We start from the raw sequence: 6,571 nt of genomic DNA, 5'->3' as shown, positions 1-6,571 counted from the left end.
AGGATTCATAGAGGAATTTCAGAGCAGCTGTACCATAATGCTTCTCACCTGCTGAAATGGGCAACAGTAAAGTATGTTTAAGAAAATCGGACACTTTATATTAGAGATGAATTGTGTTTCTGATTATTACACTTTAAGCATGTTGAATTTTCTGTTCCTTAAAGCTGATTTATTACACAGCTTTTCTCCCCAACTTTTTATTTTGAAAAATTGTAAACCTACAGAAAAGTTGGAAGAGGATATATTGAATACCCATGTTCTTTTACATAGATTCACCAGTTACTAACTTTTTGCCATATTTGCTTTCTCTGTCCCTCTCTTCCTCCCTCCCTCCTTCCCTATATCTGTCTCAATACACACACGTATACTTTTTCCCCCTGAGTCATTTAAAATAAGTTTTAAACACCAGGGCATTTCACCCCTAAATATATTAGCTGAGTCCAGGCCAGTTGTCTTATAGAATATCCCACAATCTGGATTTGTCTTATTGTTTCCTCATGATTTCATTTAGGTTAAACATTTTTTGTAAGAATGCTATAAGTGAGATTGTGTATGTTCCAGTATTGCACATCAGGTTGTCCCTGTATTGGTGATGCTGGGTTCGATGCCTTGTTTAAGGTAGTGTCCCCTATATCTATCAAAGTGGGGTGATACCATTGAAGATGTTGGATTTCAGCCACCTTTTTACACATCATTTTTATGACATCCACTGATGATCTTACCTAAATCAGTTACCACATTAGGAGTTCTTAAATGGTAATTTTCTTATCCCATCATTCCCCTACATGTATTAGCTGGCATTCATCTATAAAGAAGAGTTTTCTTTCCTCTACCCTTTTTGGGTAGTTATTTTCACTATGAATTTACAGTTTTGTTTTTTTAATTCAAAGTGTTATAATCTAATAACTCATACTTTTTAATGCTCAAATTGTTCCAGATTTGATGAGTGGGAGCCTCTTCAACCAGTTGTGTCCTTTTTTTCCCTTTTTTAAAAAAAAATTTTTTTTAAGGGGATTCCTTTATTTTTATTATTTATTTATTTTTGGCTGTGTTGGGTCTTCGTTTCTGTGCAAGGGCTTTCTCTAGTTGTGGCAAGCGGGGGCCACTCTTCATTGCAGTGTGCAGGCCTCTCACTATCGCGGCCTCTCTTGTTGCTGAGCACAGGCTCCAGACGCACAGACTCAGTAGTTGTGGCTCATGGGCCTAGTTGCTCTGCGGCATGTGGGATCTTCCCAGACCAGGGCTCGAACCCGTGTCCCCTGCATTGGCAGGCAGGTTCTCAACCACTGCGCCACCAGGGAAGCCCCTTTTTTTTCCCTTTTATTGAGATACAATTCACAATATAAAATTCATCATTTTAAACTGTTCATTTCAGGGCTTCCCTGGTGGCGCAGTGGTTGAGGGTCCGCCTGCCTATGCAGGGGATGCGTGTTCGTGCCCTGGTCCGGGAGGATCTTGCATGCCGTGGAGCGGTTAGGCCCGTGGGCCGTGGCCGCTGGGCCTGCGCGTCCAGAGCCTGTGCTCCGGGACGGGAGGGGCCGCAGCGGTGAGGGGCCCGCGGACTGCAAAAAAAAAAAGTTCATTTCAGGGGTTTTTAGTATGTATATTCACTCTGTTGTGCACCCATTGCCACCATCAAATTCCAGAGCATTTCCATCACCCCAAAAAGAAACTCCATACCTATTAGTCCCATTTCTTCCCTCCCACCATTCCTAGCAACCACGAATCTTTCTGTCTATGGATTTGCCTATTCTGGATATTTTACATAAGTGGAATCATACAATATGTGGCCTTTTTGTATCTGGCTTCTTTCATTTAGCATGTTTTCTAGGTTCATCCATGTTGTAGCATTGTGTCAGTGCTTCATTCCTTTTTGTAGCTGAATAATGTCCCACTGCATGGAAAACCATATTTAGTTTATCCATTCATCTGTTGATGTATATTTGGGTTATTTCCAATTGTTATTATGAATGAGGCTGCTGTGAACATTCATATATAAGTTTTTGTGTAAACATATGTTCTTTTGGCAGATACCTAGAAGTGGAAGTGCTGGGTCATATGATAATTCTATTTTAGCAGAAAATCACCAAACTTTTCCATAGCAACTGAACCATTTTATGTTCCTGCTAGCAATGTATAATGTTCTTTCTCCATATCTTGGCCAACACTTGTTTTCTGGGAGTTTTTTGTTTGTTTAACTATAGTTATCCTAGTGAGTGAAATGGTACCTTAGTGACTAATGATGTTGAGCATCTTTTCATGTTGTTATTGGCTATTTACATAGCTTCTTAGGAGAGATGTCTATTCATATCCTTTGCCCACTTTAAAATTATTTGTCTTACTGCATAATTGTAAGAGTTCTTTATATATTCTGGATACTAGACTTTTACAGATACAGCTGTGTCCTTTTGACTCGCCCCCATCGTTCTTTGAACATTTCCCTACTTCCTGGCACAAAAAGATGTTCCAGGCCCACCTTGCATTTCCCCTGCCTCTGACCTGGAATCAGCCATTTTCCCAGCGAGTCCTGGTTTCTTTTAGTGGGGATTGGTATTTAGAAACCAAGATCTGGACTGTAGGCATGCTTAGTGTTACTGGGTGCTGTTGCATCTAGGCCCTTTCGGTGGACATGCAATATGTACTTTTTCACTGAACATTGCCTAAAAGTTATATATCAGTTCAGTTTACTATTCTTGTTTATGGCTGTATAGTATTCTTGTTTATGGCTGCATAGTACTTGATTATGTGGATGTACCATAGTTTATTCAACCAGTCTCTTATAGATAGACATTTAAGACATTTCCAGTCTTTTGTTTTTACATAATGCTGCAGTGAATAACCTTGTGTGTGTGTTGCTTTTATTTCTGGAGATGCACCTTCAGGGTAAATTCCTAGCCATGGGTCTTCCTTGTCAAAAGATAAATGTAGTTTGTTTTGTTTTGTTTTTTAATTTCGTGTGAATTCCTTTATTGCAATACTCCCTTTGTTGTTGTTGTTTTTGGCTGCATTCGGTCTTCATTGCTGCGCACGGGCTTCTCTAGTTGTGGTGAGCAGGGGCTACTCTTTGTTGTGGTGCGTGTTGTCTTATTGTGGTGGCTTCTCTTGTTGCAGAGCATGGGCTCTAGGTGCACAAGCTTCAGTAGTTGCAACACGTGGGCTCAGTAGTTGTGGCATGAGGGCCCTAGAGTGCGTGGGCTTCGGTAGTTGTGGCACGCAGGCTCAGTAGTTGTGGCTCGCAGGCTCTAGAACACAGGCTCGGTAGTTGTGGCGCATGGGCTTAGTTGCTCCACGACATGTGAGATCTTCCCAAACCAGGGATTGAACCCGTGTCCCCTGCGTTGGCAGGCGGATTCTTAACCACTGCACCACCAGGGAAGTCCTCCCTTTTTTTTGTTGTTTTAATTGGAGTATAGTTGATTTACAATGTTGTGTTACTTTCTGCTGTACAGCAAAGTGAATCAGTTATACATATACATATATCCACTCTTTTTTAGATTATTTTCTCATATAGGCCATTACAAAATATTGAGTAGAGTCCCTGTGCTATACAGTAGATCCTTATCTATTTTTTTTTCCTTATCTATTTTATGTATAGTAATGTGTATATGTCAATCCCAATCTCCCAATCTATCCCTCCCCACCCCTCTTACACCCTGGTAACCATAAGTTTGTTTTCTGTGTCTTTGAGTCTGTTTGTAAATAAGTTCATTTGTATCATTTTTTAAGATCCCACATGTAAGCAATATCATGTATTTGTCTCTGTCTGGCTTACTTAGTATGATAATCTCTAGGTCCATCCATGTTGCTGCAGATGGCATTATTATTTTTTATGACTGACTAGTATTCTATTGTGTATATATATATATATATATATATATATATAGACACACACCACATCTTCTTTATCCGTTTATCTGCCAATGGACATTTAGGTTGCTTCCACGTATTGGCTATTGTAAATAGTGCTGCATGAATCTTTTCAAATTATGGTTTTCTCCGGGTATATGCCCAGGAGTGGGATTGCTGGGTCATATGGTAGTCCTATTTTTAGGAAACATCTATTTGTTAGAGTGATATGAGGTATTCAATTGTATGATGTTTTCCTAGAACATATAATTGAACTTTTTTGTGTAGAACCGAGTTAACATTCCTAAGTGATCATCAGCCTCCACTGTCTTCCTCACCCTGCCTCCCCGCAAACCCACCTCACCCAATCAGCTTCTTCATGGAACTGTTTTAACGTTCTAGACAAACAAGATATGAACTTCAGATTATAAGATCTTAAGTTTCATTTGGGGAAAAATTTAAAGATTTTAACTATGTCCCATTTTAAGGCAGTTATTGATTTTAAAGAGTGGGGTGCTTTGTTCATCTGTCAGCAGCCCATGGCGTGGTACATCTGTCCTTGATATTTAAAATATTTGGCCCCATTTTACTGTGAATCCATTTTGACCTACTCAATCATCTAACAAATGCTAGCCTGGAATTAGACTTTGGAGTACATGGGAAACTAAACACTGTAATTGTTTAAACTGTATACAGATGATATGTGCATGTTGAGGTATTTCAGAGGTTCCAGTTAATGTTAGGTGGCTTTGCACCCTGAAGACCCATCTGAGAGGATCTGTTCTCTCTTACAGCAGAGCTACAGGAGATGAGCAAACTGCAAGGCTTTGCTTTGTAGTAAAGCAGCTGCGCCAGCACACCCCCTGGTTCTGGGCAGGCTCTGCCCCTCTCCAGCAGCCTTGCTCTTGACATTCCTCTTCGCATTTGTCGAAGCCTAAATCTACGTTTCCCAAAGTGTGTTCTGGGCATATCATTATAGGTGGTTAAGAAGGATTAGAAGACTCAAGTTTTAACTAAATGAAACAGGTTTTTGTTTTGATTTGTTTTATGGGTGACTGCGTTGGTGTGAGTCTTCAGAAAGGCTCAAGTGTGGGCTTTCCCAGCTGACTGTGACTGTGGACATCCTCTAGGTTCCACAGAATGCCCTTTGAGAACATCCACACACAGGGTTTCTAAGGCTTGGTCAAGGTCCATGTTTTCATGACTCTTGGAATGTGGACTCTGGTGATGTTTGCGTATAGCCTCTCAGTATCCTCTCTCCTGTTCCCGCCTTCTCTTCCCTCTCGCTACCTCAGGGGAAATCAGCTTCAAATTGGTGGGTTTGCCATAACTAGGACAACCCCTAGGAGGTTTTGCCCCTGAGAGCAGGTTTCTCCAGTGACTCCCATGGGTGGCTTGGTCCTAGACACAAAGGAGGCCAGCAAACACCGCCCTGCTGCTGGCTCTGGGTCCTTAAGGGAGGCATCACCAAACACAGCTTCAAACCAGCCAGTCTGCCCACACTTGGAACCAGAAGAGTTTCTGGCGTTGAGCTGAACTAGAACTGCTCTAACATAAAAGGGAAAACCATTGCCCACAGTTCCAGCCCGGACGCCTGGGCTGACTCAGCTGAGAACCTCGAGTCTAGTGGACTTGGGTGACAAATAAGTAACTTAACCTCTGAATCCTAGCATCTTCATCTGGAAAGTGGTGAGGACAATCTCACCTACCTCACAGGGAGGCTGGATGCATTGAGATGGGTGCACGGCACAGTGCCTGGTGTGCAGACAGTCCTGAAACCGAACCAGCCCGGAACTAATTGTGTGAGAGACAGACCTTAGTGTTTGAAAGGATCTTAGAAATCGCCACTTTCAAGATGGGGAAATAAGGCCAGGGAGGGAAATTACTTATGAAGGTTACACAGAAAGGAGCAGTTGGGACTGAGAATCCAAGTGTCATTGCTGCTCCTTCCCTGCCTTCTGCTACCTAATCTGCATACCCTTCCCCAGCCCGGGGAGTGCTAAACACCAGGTCTTAAATCTGAAGAAAGAAATTGCTAGTTTAGACTGTGAGCAAGAGCTATTTTAGGGCAGACAGGCTTTCAGCACACCATAAACTCCATCACCTGGGCAACTGCCTGATTTCTTGGACAAGGCAGCTCTCCACTATCTGCATGCGTGGGCATCCGAATACGTGGTTGAGGTATGGGGCCTCCTGCGGCCTCCTCCCTGCCTCTCCTCAGCAACCATTGTCCTCTTCCAAGGAACTGTGGGCAGGAGTGGGTGACATTCAAGATGCTGGTGATAGGTGAACCAGGTGGGTCCTCCCCTGCAGGGCTTGTAGTCTTCCGGGAGCAAGAGACAAGCCAACTGCTGTCCCTAACACCACAATCAGCTCTGCACAAATTAAAAGAAGAGGTCTTTGTGCTGGCTCTTCCTCTTCCCCACCGATCTGGCCCTAAACCCTTTAGGTGGGCAGAACATGATAGGTTGGGGTGGGGTGGGGAGCTGTGGTGACCCAGAGCTGGTTTTTGGAAACTGAGCTGGGTGAAGAGAATCCCAGCTATGGGTAGGGATGAGGGAATGGCCTGGCATGGAGTGTTAACCCAAGCAGGTTAACAGAAGAGGGCAGCTTCCTGTACAGGGCAGGGGTTAGGAGGGGGGCGGGGACACAGGGTGTCAGAGCCCAAGTCGGGTGAAGAGAGCAAACCCATAGAGGGCTGACCTGACTCAGGCTATCAGCCTGG

Source organism: Pseudorca crassidens, chromosome 20 (genome assembly GCF_039906515.1).
Source record: "Pseudorca crassidens isolate mPseCra1 chromosome 20, mPseCra1.hap1, whole genome shotgun sequence".
Taxonomy (NCBI): domain Eukaryota; kingdom Metazoa; phylum Chordata; class Mammalia; order Artiodactyla; family Delphinidae; genus Pseudorca; species Pseudorca crassidens.
This window is presented reverse-complemented; position numbering follows the sequence as displayed.